Below are 18,944 nucleotides of genomic sequence, written 5' to 3'. Positions count from 1 at the left end.
AAGGATATTTAACAACTGTTAAATTTGTTTACTAAATAAATTCAATGTTTTTAAAAGCAATCGAACACAAATTGAATTTAGCTGTATACGATGAAGATGCTGTTATTGATAGTGTACCAAGTATGGTTTAGTCCAAATAAAATTACTCAATTGAATAAAGTAAAGAGTGATGATACTTTTCATCATCGAGGAAAAAAAATTGGATTGTGTATAACAGAAGACTTCGGGAACTAACGTGGTGAAAGTGTACTAATTCCATTATCCTCATTAAATATAATCCTTCACCTAAAGGTCAACTTTTGGATTAGGTAGGATTGTATAGAAATCCTTTCTTGTTAAATGCGTAGAGAAAACTAAACGGTCGATTACATAAAAAGAAAAGATCCGTTGTGCAAATACCATAAAGAAAATAAGCCTTTGTAAGTAAAAACAAATAGGGAATTTTATAGGAATCGCCCTTCTCTTATCTTTATGGCGAAGAGGACAAAACGTTGGATGAGTTTTACTTCTTTGATCACAAACTGTATTATTAATAAAATGAAAGAATCAAGGAATAAAATGAGTATATTTATAGTTATATGCAGACGTATTAATTCGAAAACTTTGTGTATAATTTGTACTGACAGGTACCGCAGTGGCAATTTAGCTGACTGTAAAGTAGGCAACTTATTTTGTCTTTTTGTTACTGCTGATAAAGTCCCTTCGTCTGTCGACATGGTGGCTACCTAACTCGGTTCAGAAACACTGGCCAGTGTATTTTAAAAGGGGATTAACATAACTTCGAATTATCAGCTGGACTAGGCGCTAAACTGTCGAACGTCGGCGAAAGGAAAAGACACAAATGGAATCAGCATAATAACAAATTGTCAACTGAAGGTCGATGCTAAATAAATATAAAAAAGAAGGAGGATATGTACGGTAGCAGAAACCAGACACGCATTGCATCTCTGGCGTTGCGGGCTTGACTTATTGTTAGAACAAAAAACGCTTTTTTTAATAATGAACCTACAGTTCGTCAATATCAGAATAATAATAATCTCAAATGTTCTTACTTTATTTGGTGCGAATAAGAACAATTTCAAACCTTAGAAGAACTCCTTGAACTCAAGGTATGCTGCAGTGTAACGAATTTAATCTAATCATCAAATACTGCCTCTATTTCATTTATATTTTATTTTTCACAACACAAATTGCTTCACATGAGTCAAAATAAAGCTTTGATATCTTGAATTTTAAGTTTAAGAACTCATTTCGTATCTTGTAGTACCACATTTGCAGATATTCTATATAACTATTTTAAAAATGTATAATTTCAGTATGTTTCGATTTTAATAATCCACAATCTTGGTGGCGTTTCTTGATCGTTGATAAACGACTTCTGCCATTCCGATTCGGATGAATGATGGTGAGGTTCAATCAAAAGAGGACAACTTGTGTGTCCTCCCATAGTCGAGTTAATTGCAGAGGGACGATGATTGATAGTGCAGGTTTGTCACTACAGTCTTATCGTGCATCTTTATATCTATATAAAGAGTACATGAGATATTATTTTTGAGGATGGTCGGAAAGTCACCTACATGTAAATGATGAAATTAGAACGAATTTTACCTATTTGAATCATTAAATATACACAGTAGCTCTAACGTATATCAAGCCATTATTTTAACTTATTTTGTTAGTTACGTTTTACCTTTGAAAAATGAAAAGTTGTTTGCGCATGCTTACTGGAAATAACAATTCCAGAAAAAAGCTATAATATAGGAAGGTTAGGAAATGGTTACTAGGAAGCGGGATTTGTATTCCCCAGGCACTGCAGCCTTCCGACTTATCGTACCTATAATACAGGAAGATTATGTTTCGGATTGGAGGTTTCATTATGATAGGATATGTTTTTGTTATTTAGGATTTTAAGATTTGTTTTTCACGAGCATCCATTCCATAAATGGTGAAGTTTTTCATTTCTTGACTCATTGAATTGCTCTCCAACCAGAAATTTATAGGTCTTGTTAATGTCTGATCGGCAATTAATTGTTAACCAATAGGCGCTATGTCAGTATGAAATAACTAAAACATATTTTGAATGATGATTGATAATTAACTTGATTGAGTATTTCCCTCAGTGAAAGTTTTTACATTCCGGTGCTCTCGCTGACCCGGTAGTTTTGGTTGAGGGGGGAGTCAGCAGTTCATCCCTCAGAGATACGCTTGCTACTTTTTGTACAATGACAAGATATTAAAGAAATAAATCCAAAAAACAAAAATAAACTTGATTGAGGATCAATTGGATATGTTCTAGTCGTTTTGTTAATATGTGCTAACAAACCTTGTAAAAAGTCCACAACATTTGTAAAAAATAATGAGTTTCGATATGGTCGTTTTCTAGTTTTGCTTTTCCTTTCACAGTTTAAATAAATAACAGAGATTAAGATAAAAGACTTGGATTGACAATTAATTTTCAGTCAGTTTCGTAATAAATTTTTTTTAAATAAAACCGATTTTTCAGCTGTTTAATGTTCTAATTGTCAATTGGATACCGAAGTAGAAAAGTAAAATATTGTAATATTGACTATAATCCACTTAAAACTCCTTAAACTCCAAATATATTGTTATATTCTAGAACATTGATACATTTGGTTATATTTATGTTTTTATATTATGTAAAATGAATTATTTAAACAACGAATTGATGTATGTTTAGCACAAAATAAGCACTACAATTCGCAAAATAAAAAATGAATTAATTAAAAAAATATATCGTTCATGAATCTACTTTTGTGGTTGATTGGTGGACCACGAAACCTAATAAAATGAGAAATAAGGTTCAAAATCTGTGGTTGGAATAAGTCATATTGCATAACTCAGCTAACCTGTTTATGTATGAGTACATAAAAATAGATTGTCAATGATGTAAGTTTTTTTATTTCACATTATTATTTTAATTAAAACAACAGAATTTTTTCAACTGATTGGTGGAAAAATTAAAAAAATTTAGTTTGGTGATTTTTCTGTTAAAGAAGGCTTTGCATATTTCAATACATTTAGTTTTCAGATTGCTCTTATGCAGAGGTGACTTCGTTTATATTGATGAAAATAAGTTTACTCAAAATTTCAGCATTATTTTTTTAACATTTTCTAGTAGAAAGATCAGCACTAGTACACAAATTATGAAGCAAATAATGGATTTGTGAAATCTATATTTATCAGTGCCACCGTACTTTTAAAACCGTCTAACCAAATGTGTTTGATCGTTGGAAGAAAATCGATTAAGCCGATGATTTCTCAAGTGAGAGCAAAGAGGCCCTGATCGATGGCCCGCATATTAAAGGGAGGAGTCAAAACAGGATGACTTGTCGATTATTTGACCAGTGTGACCCCAGGAGACCACAACTATCAATCATGGTCAGCCCAGGCAATTAACGCACTCGATACCATTCCGAGGTCCAAGCGTTTGTTGATTAACATCTACCATCAGTCAGCGTGTTTGTACAAAGCAACGTCATATCGCGGAAATTAATTGGTGTTGTTTTGGAGTGGTGCATTCTAATTAACCCTTGTCTTGTAACCGACTTATTGCGACATCGAGTAAACAATTGAAATACTGGTCACACGAATTTAAAAATCATGGCCAAACCATTGGAGTGATAGATGATTTTGAACTTTTAATGCCAAAGGGACTGGGGTGTTCTGTTGCAAAAGCTTCAAATGATTATTGACTTCCAGCTAAATCTGCCATTAAGTTTTGAAACAATATGACGAAAATATATAATATAATAATTAAACTATCAGTAATCACTTTTAAAAATACATTCCACAATACGAAGTTTCGTATACTTAACAAAAGTGATAGATGAGTAAAAACAATCAATGAACATTTGAACAACATTTTAATAATTTGACTTTATTTAGCTTAACGGCTTGAACTGTCGACTGAGAAAATATATGGCAATGGAACAGAATGAACAGAATACAGATTCCACAATAAAAATAACTGTATTTTTATCAAGAATCCTAAAAACGTTGAGTACTTTCCCACCTAACAGCTTCTGTTTGCAGATAGATAGTCAGAAAGATAATAAATTTTATTGATAAACTTTACAACATGGTAATAATTCTGTCTGTGGAAGGGTTACAACAATATACAGTCTCTTGCCGGATAAGATACTAATATTATACATTATTATACTATAAAAATATAGAGTAAATAATAATGGTAAGTAAAAATAGGAACTAAAAAAATTACGTACATGTAAGGTAAGTTAAACCCCCCAAAAAAGGGGAAATAATATAGAAAATAGATTGAAATTGATTGTAAAGCAATTGTAATTCATCTTTCGATAATGCCATGCACTTCATAAGTATTTTACTAGAGATGTTTAACATAATTTAGAACATTAAATTAATTAATCAATATGTTTCTGCTTAATTTATCTTGACAAAAACCTCCTTTCGAAATTCACTTATAACAGCACAAATGACCTGATCACCGTTTTCCTGCAAGTTGCACAGAGTTCAAGTTTAAGTTTTCATAAGAAAAAGAGTTGGCAATTAATGAGTTCTCCTCGTAACGGAAACGACTATCCCGCTATTTTCAGGACCAATGTTTTGGCACAAGAATGAATGACTTTTTTTTAAATTTCTGTTAGTTCAATTAAAAATAATGCCACCAGCATTTTTTTAGCTACGTTATTACTATTCTGCAGAACACCAGAACTTGCTTTTATGACAAGTTCAAAAGGAGTCCGGGCAGATTTTCATTTGGCATTTGTAGCACTTAACAATGTAAGTTAAACTCTAGTGTAAGCAATATTATTCAGATTTTTCTAAGTAGTAGTAATTTTCCTCTCTTCACGTGAGAAACGTTTAAATATTATTTAATGCTTTCAGTGTTTTTTCCCAATCTGATGACATATTTGAGATCATTTGAATCTTTCTTTGCGCAAAAATATTTCGAAATGAAAAATTCAAGACGTTTTTTACGCAAGTTTAACAACTGTTATCTTTTATTAGATTTCATAAATTATTCACATTTTTGTGGTTTAGCAGTAAGTATGAATAATATTGAAAAGTTAGAAAAATGTGATCACAAAATTTGAAAATGCCAATATTTGAAAACTTGGTAATCAAAAAAATGTTCTAAAGTAAAGATTAAAGAAAGTTTTTGACAAGTAAGTATAATAAAATAATTTTTTTAAAATAATTTAATGATGTTTTCTTAGTTAATACTCGAGTGGGTGTTCATTTCATCCACATGCAATAATTTGACTAGTGTCTGGTTTCGAAGACTTTTTTTAAATTTAAAATCGTCCACGAAAACCTAACACCTTCAGCATTAAAAATGAAGAAATTAACTTGAAATTAAGTTCAAAAAGGCATTTTATTATGCCTTTCATCGCGTTGGTAATTAGAAAGACAAGAAGCACTACATGGCATTCGACTCCACCACAACCATCATTCACGCCGCATTGCTAACCAGAGAAACATGTATACAAGAAATAAATGGCAAACATCTCGATGGTGCACATATGCTCAGATAGCCCGGTAGTTTTAAGTGTTCTCAAAGTCTCCGAGATCACCTTAACTCTTGTTCTAAACTGCCAAAATATCACAAAAATATTAAATATGAAGCTATAGTGGGTCCCAAGGTATGACGAAATTGCCAGTAGTGAGGCAAAAGATATAGCAGTTTTTTGGTGTTTTCGTAGTTGATATTAGAGGGGGTTTCCATTTCCTCTATATTTTGTTTTTTTCCCATATTTTAATTTTACTAGCCCCTAAAAATGGGGCCTCGGAACAACATGTAGGGTCAATTTTGTTGGATAAATCTAGCCGCATACAAAAATAACCATTATTTCTTGGTTTAGTAAAGAACACAACAAATATTCGGAACATGTGCCAGGCATGAGGCAAGCAAAAATACCACTTTCTTAAACTGCCCAAAGGGAGAAAGAGGAAATCCGATGCAACAGAATGTCATTAAATACATTAACGGTGAGGTATATTTATTTACCAGACATGCATAAGTAATATCATAAAAAACAAGGAATTATAAACAGGTGACCAATGTTGTATATGTCTAGTGGACACAAGACAACATAGCATATCTTAACGAACAGCCTTGCAATAGCTAGGGAAAGGTTTAGGGACTGGGAAAGGTTGTTTTAGCAATATAAACCTCCATACCTTAACCCTGAGAAAAACCTGCAGACCTCGGACACAATAATGAATGAGCAAATGGGGAAATCTATACTTTTATCCTTTCATAGAAAACTATGCCATGTTTCCTTAAATAAACAATCCATAAACATGTGCGAAAGTGAATCGTTTTCTGTATGATTGTTTTAAACATATTAAGGTTAATAAAAAATAATTTTATTCTTTAATCAGCTTATATTTTTATTTTATATTGTGGTTAGAAAACGGAAGCCCATTTTGCCATTAAGACTCATCAAATCGAATGTGAGAAGGAAGGACGAAACGGTTGGAGGGAATATGTTGAGAAAGTGTGTGTTGTGGTCAGGAAAAGAGAAAAGTTTTTTTCTTTTCTCTTTTCCAGGTTGCAGTGGAATCTAGATGTTCAGTCGGCAGTTCAAGCCATTACACAAAACCTAACGATTGTTAAGTTCAAAAGTTCTGTTTTGTGGTCTAGTAGTTGTTGCATGTTATTCTGGTCCTTCGTGGTCATGCTGTTTTTCGCTTTGTAATTTGCTCAGATGTTTTAGTTAGCCATTTTATTTAATGCTTTTGTCTGTCGTTTGCGTTTTTTAAGTACCCTGATGTCTTATCCACGTCAAATTAATTAAAAAATTCTTTCGAACAAAGGGGTCTTTTTCATTGTTCGTCAAGCCTTGGAAATGGTAAGGTATATTTAAGGTTTCAAGTAAATCATTTTTATAATTCAGTGAACAGAAATTGAATTGCTGTAAATATTATAATTACACAGATTTACATTATTACATATTCGACCCATCTATTCAATTCATTTAAAGTCTGAAAATATCATCAATGTTATTCCCTGAACATGTCTAAGATAATATCAGTTAAATTTCCAAAAATAATGCTTTTCTTGTAATTTTATAAGGAAATGTATTATACTTCTACGTTTTTATTGTGTCCCACGAGATGAGAAACACCCCCTTTACTTTTTTCTTTGTCTTGTAGAAAAAATTTCAACTGCTAACCGCTTTATTTTCAATCTAGTAATTTTTATGTTATTATTTTTTAAATAGTACAATATAACGCAGATATTAAACTTAACTTCCGTATCTTAAATTGATAATTAATAATAATTAATAATTATTATTAAATTAAACTCATTTTTTCTGCATTTAACAATTACGATGTTTTTGTGACTTTTGGTTTTGGTTTCATATCTCTATCTCTATTTTTCATTTAATTATAAATTTAAAAAAATTTCAAAAATCGTCGAGTAGATTTTTACTTTGACTAATTAATCTATTATTCAATTTCATTTATATTGATGTTAATTGTGCTCAAAATATTCGTAGTCGTAACTACTTCGGCAATTGATCTTCTATCTATTGCCACCAAAAAACTGGCACACTTCAGACATTCTTTCCCGTAGTTCCTGTTGGGTAGTGGGCGATCAAAATCTTGGCAATCACTCTTGTATGTAAGACGCGTGACTGTGATAAATTTACAAATAATAATACATTTTTCCGTTTTTCAGTTAGTAGTTTTTTTATTAAAAAATCGTCAACACGGATTTCCTGCATGTTTTTTTTTTTTCAAACCGGGGTTTTTATTTTGAAATCCAGGCGGGTAAACGTAAATTTCTTAAATCTTAATCAGGTGAGTGGGCCTGCGGATGAAGTACGGGTCCGGAGCCGGGCATAAATAACGGAAATCCGATTTCTTTGTCTTCCCCCTCGCCCTTCGTCAAATATGTAAGCATGACTAAGAGAGCCGGAGGCCCGCTCGGCATCTCAAGTATTAGGTATGGCTTTCCTCACGGGACCGCACAAGATATATAAATAGTGTTTCAAGAGATTGTGGCGTCGTGGCACGCAAATACCTTCAGCTATTTCCATCGTCTTACATATTTAAAAAGAGGGAGACGATCTTCGGAAATGCATTACGTAAATTCGGATAGGATAATTTAGGTGGTCGCTCGTTCTTTGCATATATAGTGAAAAATGTGCAAATGAACTCCATTTTAACTAGAAATTCATGAAAGAACGGGATGTTCATACTAAACTAGAATCTCAGCATCGAGTAAAGGACATTTACATAACAATATGACACAATGTAAACATCGTTTTTTCTGAAAAATATAAAACTGTTAGCTGAAATCCAATTCGTATCAGAGATTTATGAAAGAATAGAGTATCCACATTAAATTTAATCTCATTGTTTATAAAGAAGAAAATATGTGATGTTTAATAATAAAATATTAAATATATTGTTAAAATGATTAAATATTTAAAATATTTGAATTTGAAAACAGCCGGGTTGATTCAATGTAATCGTTTAAAAGCAAAATTTTAACTGCTAAATAACTACTATATCTCCTAAAAAATCAGGGATGAGGCCCTGAATGGGAAAGAAAAATCCACTCATTTTCATATACTTCGTCAAACCTTCGAGGAATATGAGAGTTTACTGTTGCGATTTAAATCGGATAGGTTGTAGATTCCACTATCAACTCTGAAATTCAAATGCCTATCACTAAATGTTTCAGTACTCTAATAAGATTGGCTGTAGCTCAGATTTTTTAATGCTAGATTGTAGTATTACAAGCTGATAGTATTTACATCTAGATAATTAAAAACCAGAAGTTAGAAGAACTGGTTTTATCAAAAATAGTCCCTATAAAATCGATCCATGATAAAGAGAACATTTTTCTCTTTGTGATGATGATGATGATCACACGTAACCACATCGTTGCTGAGACCCTCATTTCCATTTATTTTGGAAAACAGCTCTCGAGTTGGCGATCGACCTTCCGTTTTGGTCCACTTTAGGTTGTGTGTAAATGTTGCCACCAAATCTTTTAAAATACTTGTAACAACTTTAAAAAACGGTTTTTTAAGTAGTATTTAATTATTCGAATCAACCAGATTTTAATAGATTTGTTTATTTCTCTCTTTTGTTTTCTCTTTCATAATTTAAATGTATATGTCAATAGCACATTTCATCATTAAAAAATTAAATTTGTTACTTTTAAAGTGCTGGATTAGTAGTGTATTTGGATCCAAATATTATTATTTGCAGAAAATTTGAAATTTGAGATATGACTTAAATTTTTTTAAAGAACGTAAAGTTCTATTATTTGTATTTGTTAATGTTTAACTGTGCTATGTAAAACAAAACATGTTAAAATTAGAAAATAATTCTTGTGTTAAAGTTAATTGATAAAAGTATACCTGTAAGTAGAACAAATTGTTTGTTATAATTAAAGTAGTTTGCGAAAGTTACTTCATACTATTTTTTAACATCCCTCATTCACCCTACACGTTATTATTATCTTTATGTCATGTGCTTAAATTAAAAACAATAATAATCCGAAAAGGAAATAAATGAATTGAATGTTAATTGAAAACAAGACTGTGATAAAAAATATTAAAAACTATCACAAGGCTTCCTTTTAATACTTTTATATAATAATGACAACTTTTCGGCAATGTTCAAAGGAGAGTAACATTTTTTTTAAAGGATGACACGTAGATTGGAAATCGCGCTAAGCTACAGGGCCACTTAGACTAATTCCCATCTCACTCATTTCTTTAATCAGCCTGCTCCTCACTCAAATTGAAAATCATTTATTATTCACCTCCGTTTTATTAGCCTCCCTAAAAGCAGGGCACAAAGGATAAATCGAATTACATTCTTAAAGCCGGTATAACCCGTAATTTGTACAAGAGGGATTTCTAATAAGATTTACTTACAAAAGTGGAAGATCGGAATAATCGGCCGACTCTCTTTATTGATAAATCAAAATCTCTGATTGCATACGTCATTAATATGCAATCCTATTTTAAACACTTTGACGAGAACGATTTTTGATTATTTTATATTATACACCCATCTCAGCATCGATTACATTAACAGTGACTACACGCTAACTAATCTAGAAATATTGACAGAAATAATATCCGAGGAAATTAAAAAATGGAAACAAGTTGATATAATGTACACACATTCTTCACTGGCATTCTTCTGAGTTGAACATAAAATATTAATTTCAAAACTTAAAGAAGCAGGTACCAATGGTCTTCTGTTATCTTGGTTTTCAAACTATTTTTCATATCGGTTCAAGGTAAAAATAGGAGAATATCAATCTGAGCCAATAATGTATCTTCGGGTAGTTCCTCAAGGTGGCCATCTCTTCCCACCATTGTTCAATATTTTTATTAACTGCATTAGAGTTCGTGGTCTGATTGACCGAATAACGTTTTTCAATTAATTAATCTTTATATAAGGCATTGGTTGAGATAAAAAGTCAGTGCCAGAAGCGGGATTCCAACCCACGATCTTCGGCTAGATACGCCGCTGCTCTACCATCTGAGCTATCGTGACTTCCATCCACTCGGACACCAACTTCCCATCTGAACCCCACCTTTTGAATTTTCCCTCCTTTTTGCCATTTTTATTAACGATCTTCCTTCTGTTATATTCCATTCTTCTTCTTTTTGCCGACGGCCGAAAAATAATAAGAACAATTAAATCTAATGAGGATTGCCGACTGCTCCAATCTAACTTAAATTCATTTCTTATATGGTCCAATGAAAACATTTATTTTGGAAAACAGCTCTCGAGTTGGCGATCGACCTTCCGTTTTGGTCCACTTTAGGTTGTGTGTAAATGTTGCCACCAAATGTTTTTAAAGTACTTATAACAACTTTAAAAAACGGTTTTTTATGTAGTATTTAATTATTTTTGTCAACTGAATGGGCAACGATTTATATTCTGATTTCGAATCAACCAGATTTTAATAGATTTGTTTATTTGTCTCTTTTGTTTTCTTTTTCATAATTTGAAAAATTTTGATGTTGAAAAATGCTACAAAATGAGTTTCTATAGTTCTAACTCTTGCATCACATACAATTATAACATAAACAATTCCTATTTTTCCTCCAAAACTAACGAGGTTGGTGTAACCTTTATATAAATTAGATTTTAATACACACATTGATAACTCACTTAAAATTATTTAATTTCTGTATTAAAGTTTTCTGGACAAGCATCACAATTCGCTAAGCAAATCTTGACAATCTCAACATAATTTACATAATATTTACTCATTAAATTTACATAATATTTTTTTATCTTTATCCATATGAATATTATTGTAAATAACGCTGTATTATTTGTAAACATTGGAATGATTATTATATGAATATTGCTAGCACGATGAGCTCTTTTTATGTGTAATTAATTGCAATACATTTTATATTTTTGTACAAGAATTGTATCCGTATATAAATAAATAAATAAACCGTCAATTATTAAATTCAATTAATACCGACATTTCTTTCATAGGGCGATAAAAGAAGATGATCACGTTGGAAATATATGAGGCTTTTGAATGCGATGTTCCTAATGGCAGTTATTAACTCCCATGACCATTGGACTATCGAACTTATTTTCGTCCTTATTCCCCCTCAGAATAATCACCATAAATAGCACTTTTACTTCCTGGAACCTCCTGCCGTGAGAACACATCAGCCGTCCCGCTAACACATTTTCCAAATCGACCGTTCTCCCAGATTCTTTCAGCTCCAACAGTTCCCGACACGGAAAGAATTCCTAAATTTACCCCGCCATACGCTAAGTAATATTCCTTATTTTTACCATTTTTTACATTAATGTGATGCCATCTATGGAATTAAACTTACGTTTAAATAGTAAGTATGGCAGTTCAGTTATAACAATAAACTTGCAAGAAACAACAAATTATAACAGGGAAACCTAAAATTTGTCTGTATACAACGGATGTTTTCTAATTTGTAACTTAGTATTAAATGACGATGACTCATTATGTTTTACTTTAATTATCATTAAATAATGTTAATGATAATAAAGGCTTAAGGAGTCAACTGACCACTTTATTTGTTTAAAATTCTTAACCATATATTTACGGCATTGTGGTAAATTAAATAAAACAAATATTTTTGTAATAGGAGTCGTGCGATCGTATTGACTACAACCATTGCTCTCCTTCATAAGACCCACTCACCTATCATCCTCTTCCATCCACAACTTTAACATACCAATTGATCATGTTTCCTCTTATCGTACAACTATCCTACCCATTCTCTTGAGAAGCTAGTCCGTTCTGTAGAATATCCTATCCACAACTAACATTACTCCTGACAACCCATTTTGATAAAGCAACTCTGGCCTTGAATCCTACTAGACTTCTCCCATGTGTTCGATCCCGGTTGACACCAGAGATTACTAGTGAAACCCAAAATCTTTTTTTACTGCAAACAGTATTATCCTTAACAACCTATCTGATCGTATCTTCCTCCTTACCCACGGAACCATTATATCCCTCTGGTGTTCTTGAAGGAGCATATTAGGTCCGTTACTGTACAGCGTATTAACGACAGTCTTCACTAACACTTACACGCTCACCTTTACCTTTGCGAAACAGCAATTGTCTCTACAAATCCATTATTGACCAAATTACTTCTTTGAATTCATTAATTTTTTTATGTAAGTTTTTGGTTGAAATAAAGAAGTTAGTATCACGAGCGTATTCGAACCAACGACCTTCGGCTCAATACGCCGCTGCTCTAACCCTTGAGCTATCGTGACTTCGATTCACTCTGACAGCAACTCCCCATCTCAACCTACAATGTTTCAAATTTTCCCTCCTTTTTGCAATTTTTCAAATGTCGTGAAATCAGGTCTCGATTCTCGGCGATATATGAAGTGGCCTCGGGGAGCTGTTATTCGTTTTACTTATTAAATCCATTATATTTAGTGGTCTATTGGCCAAATTACTTCTTTCAATTAATTAACCTTTCTATGTAAGATTTTGGTTGAAATGAAAAAGTTAGTGTTACTAGTGTTACGAGCGGGATTCGAACCCACGACCTTCGGCTCAATACGCCGCTAATGTAACTACTTGAGCTGTCGGGACTTGGATCCACTCTGAGTCTACAAACCTCAGTTTTGGTGTCCTTTACCCTCAAACACAAAATTGAGATTGTACATACGCGATTTCAAATGGAAGAACTTCATATAAAATAACATGTATATATATATATATATATATATATATATATATATATAACACTTACTATTCACACAACAAAAACTTTACACAGCTGTTTCACCTACTGTTCGAAGTAGAACTTCCTTCCGACTGGAACTGTACTGAGCGGCTTAAAAAACCTAACTGGGTCCAAATTTGTCCAACCAAAAATCCTTCGCACAAGCATCACAGACTCATATTTCCTTATGCTGCTGACCTTCTCAAATCCCCATAGCTCAAATTCCACTCCAAATTATCTTTTAATTTTCCTTCATCCATGACCTTTAGAATCATATCCCTTCTACAAACCCCTTAGAATGATGAGGCGTCACTGGCATGCAGTGGAACAGGCTGCCTAATGTTCGTCACCGTTGATGGTAACCTATTATTGCATTAATTGATGCAGTTGTTCATTAATAATAAAAAGAAAAAATGCAATATTTAACGTTTTTCCAAATTAATGGTTTTCATTATTTTTCTTAAAATCGAATGAACTTTATGAATCTGACAATGAAAGTTTATACGGGACATCCTACGGGTAATTGGACGTTACGTCCTCTTGCATGGAAGGAATGTCTTTAACTTTTTTTGCTTTTTAGAAATTATGTGTAAAATATCGTATTTTAAGTTTTTTCTATGTTTAGTACATTTTGCGCGGGCCAATGGGTACAGTAGTATGTTAACACACTGTATAATAAATAGAACAATTCCAAAAATATTCATGTTGTAAAAAGAATGAGGGTTCATTTATATGCCTTTCGTTTTTACTTTCCATGGAAATCCATCATAAACAGAAATTAATCAGAAGAATTCTGTTTTGTAGATTTGTTATAAACCTTCAGGTCAAAACATGTTCATTAGACATAAGTGTACTAGACAATGACATACAAGGATCGTATTTTCGTCAATACGGCGGGGTTATTTTGGTTTCCCCTGTGAATATCATAGCTACGATGCTCACTCCAGCATGAATGATGTATTGACACGTTTTTTCCCCACATTTAATGCATATTTCGTTATTATGTTTTAAAAGTTGAGCTTCCGAAAGAGGAATGACTAATTTTCTACTTTTTCAATTCAATATGTGTAATACGTATTTAATAAATCTCCTCCTGAAGAGACCTTAAAAAGCGCAATGACTACTTTCGGACTTTTTCAGTTCAACATGTGTAATATGCATTTTATAAATCTCCTACTGAAGAGACCTTAAGAGGTCACTATAATAAATAATTTAATACTATGCAATGTATAATTTCATATAGGTTCCACTCTTAGAATTCTTTCAATGTGCAGTTATTTTACAAACACAACTGCTTAAAGTTTTAAGATTTTTTACATATTTAAATTCAGCTTTTATTAGGCATTTACAAAACGGAAGAATTTTGATTACTGATGGAAAGGATATAAATTTTTCCGAATAATCGCGTAGGGAATCAGCAATCAGGCAATGAACTTTAATATTTTTAATTTTTAATAGTGGTACTACCTCTCTCTACATGACTAAACACATCTCGTACATATTTTACAAAATCTTTGAAATACTCATCCACGAACACCTATTCATCCGAAATAGCTCCAATTGCAGTTCAGAGGCATCTCCTTTATCATCTGGGATCTCTACTATTCAAGCGTGGACACGTAGTAAGTAGTAGATCAACGCGTCATCCTGAGAGAAAGGAATAGGTTCTAGTGCTTTCCAAGACAGAAGACAATCCTCTATCAATGTGGCACCCCGACTTACTCCATATGCTAACTAGCAATAATTGCATTCATTCTTCATTAATGGCGGTATTGCCACTGGGTAAGGTCATACGGTCAGTCCTATCAAGTACGTACTGTAACATTGTTTATCCTTATACAATATTTCAAAGCTGGTGTTCCGCAAAACAGCACCTTAGATCACTTTCTCTTATCAGCACACAGTCAGAATATTCCTAACCATCGCAATGCAATACTGGACTCATTGCATATGCTGACGGTACTGTCAAACCCCCTGATGTTACTCTCAATCCTGTTTAGAAGAATGGTTCAAGATACCAAATCCAACCAAATAACTTTCACCCTTTGTGTCTTTGTCGGTCAAATCTGATAACGTCGTAACCTCAACCTCCCCGCTCCCATCAAACCCGAAAAATCTAACATCGGCACCACCTCCACTTCCCTACACAACACCTTTATCCATCTCCTGGTGACATGCCTTCAGGTAAAAAAAAAAAAAAATGGTACGGGTGGGGTGAAATGGGAAGTGCAAAAGTATTTATTATATTCCCCGTCAGATCACAAGAAGATGAAGGAGAGGGGGAGGTGGACCTCACCTTCGTGTGACATGTTGTCAGACCCCTTGAAGCTGAACTCCGAATTGATTTGACGACATAAAATTAGGAGTGGGTATTGTAGATAGAACATAACTGGAGGATGAGGTGGAAGCTCCTCTCTTAACATTTATCAGATCACATTAACATGACAAGCTATTTTCTCCATTTTTGAATTTTCGCGACTCGCAGATCGTGATCTAATTTCGACTGGTCTGTTATTCCTACCCTCCATCGGGCGCACCTCTGAATGAAACACAACCAGGCGCACCCGACCTGAGAGGCCAGCTACCTGTTTTACCCTCCCCCCTTCCCCTCTAATCAATTTAATCCATAACACCGTTAAGGTAGCCTTTGCTAGGATTTACGGAAACAAAATACACCAACTTGGATGGAAACAAACGTTTATTGAATATAATGAAGCTTAAACTAAAACAACCAAAATTGCGAATTTTGTACAAGTTTTTGCAAAAATCATACATTTTTTTGTCCATTTCAGCGGGAAATCTAGAATAAAAGTCAGGAAAACTGAATTGAAAAGTAAAATGAATAATTACAACAAAAATATAGTGAAAAAAATTATCTTTTAATTTATGACGCAGTCAGGAGCAGTCGGCTCAACAAGCCAGGATGGGTCTAGGCTAGCAGAGTGAAGGTTGACGACAGAATGAATTAGGGATTCCTATGCACCACCAATAGGAAACTACTAGGACGGGCGTCCCGTTAGGCCGCGAGGTAAAAAAATTGCAGGCAAAAAGGTGTTTAGTTGGCCTCTCAGGCCGGCTGCGCCCGACGGAGAGTTAAGACGATGATGTTCCAAGTCTTTTGTTTGGAGACATTTTCCCCCCAGCCCAAACACTCACTGAGCTTCTAATCCTGCAAGTAACTGTTGTCAGTGCTTGAGTTTTCCGGGAACAGTGAATATAATGTAAAAGGAACTCACCTAAATCAAATTTGCTTGGACGATCAAATTGATAACAAGCTTTACTCGGTAGCGCCTGAATATATGTGGTTTCTGGCTGAATCGGCTAAATTGAGAGAGCACAGTACACACTACTACTCGACCAGCTAGTCTTATTGACAAAACCTTAATTTTTACCAGATTAGATTGATGCTATTTAACAGACCTTAAAAGGAGTCTTAATAATACAATTCATTTTGTACAAAGAAAGTTAACGGGAATCATCCAACAATCTGTTGCGTTGGTACGCTGCATGAATTTCCGCAGTAACTCACTGGCAACTTCGTTCACTTTATGTAAGAGGTAAATCATTAACCCTCTTTTTATTTTCCAATTCGCAGAACACAAGGAGGGGTTGGCTTAGGGCGAACCGCACCTCCAGCAATCTGCTGCGTTGCTGCGCGTCATTAACTGCCCCCTTGCTCTAACTTACAGGCAGTTGGGCGAACACTTAAGATGTGAGGTAAATCATTAGCCCTCTCATTGTCGGCATAAATCCGGAAATCGGCCGGGCGTAACACCAGGGTGTCACAGCGGAGTGATCGACCCCCAGTGAAATACGGTGCTCAGAGGTTTTCCGGGTCACCGCCTACATTCATACTAGCTAATGGCCTACATTCCATCAATAACACACTGATCGTTATACTGCCAGTAATGCCCAGTTTATTATTCCTGAAATTGTTTCCTTGTTCGTCCCCCTTTGTGTATTTCTGGAGTTCAATTTTAAATACCGAAGGTTAATAATTTAGTAGTTTACCAAAACATACGATTCTAGAACAACAGCCAATTTCAATTTAGACAACTTGCACATGTAACAGATGTGACAAGTGTAGTGCCAAAGAAGTGTAGTGCCAATTTAACTTGATCAGAAACCTAGTAATGTTGAGAGAAGCATAGAATCAATCGTTTTCGAGAGTATTATTACTACGAGGTTATATGGTCACCCAGGGTGCGGGTGTACATTGTAAGTTTGTAAGTATGTCGGGTTCGAATTCAAAGCCGCTGGATTCGAACCTTGGACATTTACCTTATGATGAGCGCCGTGCCAACGCCAAAATGTTGTAGCCATCGACGATTTCAAATGTTTACAACCAAAAAGAAATATTTTTTCTGCTTGGACGTGGTAAATTACATGTTCGTTCCATTTCTCTGGCACCTATTTTTTAATTAAATTTGCGTTACATTACTACTACTTTGAATTATGTAATTATTGTAATTAATTTGTTTCCATAAAATCAATTTTTCTACTTTTACCTTGATCTATCACGAATTCAATGAAACCATTTTTCGGACGAAACATCTACGCGTCCCAGCGTTTTTCCTACTGAGATGCAGGGTGCGAAGATACAAATTGTTTTAACTAATTTACATATTTATTTAAATTCAACTGAAAAGGGTAATGCAGGATAATTATAAGATCATATACATAATGGCTCGTTCTCACGATTTAACTTTTGAACAGCATTCGTTGATTAACTAAAGATGAAGGACATTTGTGGAAGGACCACCTTCGGTTCACCGAGTCAAACTTTGTGAGATCAAGTAATGAGTCAGTCCTTTCAAGTTGAAACATGGACTAAGTTGGTGTCAAATGTTACACACTACACACGTTGAGTTGTTTTATTTTTTGTATAATGAATAGGAAATAACCAAAACTGAGCCTAAAGTGAAACTTGAAGTTTGGTGCTAAAATTATTAGAATAACTGCCTTAGAATTGTTAAAAAAAATTGCCTGATATATTATTGCACAGCCGGAGACAACGAAAAATCTTTGGTTGTCTCCCTCTATAGTACAAAGAGGAACAAGATAAAAATAAATTTTAATAATCGCCTATAGTATGGAATAACAATAACAGTTATCAATATAACATTATATACTTTTTAAGAAGTTGGTATTTAGCCTTGGGTAATGAGATTATGTGGCATTTTTGACATGGTATTGAAAAAAGATATAAAGTTTGAACCAATAGGTTTTATGGTGACGCTAGCGAATAAATAAATATGCGAGGAAAAATTCGTTAAAAAAAGATTTATCGTAAAAGAAATGGATATCGTCGGACTTACTATTGCTGATTAGAAAACCAAATTTATTCTGTCATAATCATACGTAAGAAAAAGTATTCAATTAAATACTTTAGAGTTTTACAATTTTTATGGAAATGTGAGACAAAAAACTGATTCATGTCGCTTTCAACATTCGTTGATCAACTAAAGTTAAAAAACAAAAGTTGAATCGTGAGGACTCGGCATAAAATATGTAAAAAGAGTTTTAAAAAATAAACAATTTGAATTCATTTTAAGTACTCTTTAATTCAATAAATACAGTTTTATAAAATAAACAAACCATACTTTAGGGCCTGAGGCGATTAAATTCTCTTTTCTCTGATGTCTGGTGATCCACATAAATTTCATTAATTCCTGTAAATTATATTCAATGCCCAGGTTGTGG

The sequence above is a fragment of the Cimex lectularius genome, unplaced genomic scaffold (assembly GCF_000648675.2).
Source record: "Cimex lectularius strain Harlan isolate CLEC.00 unplaced genomic scaffold, Clec_2.1 scaffold182, whole genome shotgun sequence".
NCBI lineage: Eukaryota > Metazoa > Arthropoda > Insecta > Hemiptera > Cimicidae > Cimex > Cimex lectularius.
This window is presented reverse-complemented; position numbering follows the sequence as displayed.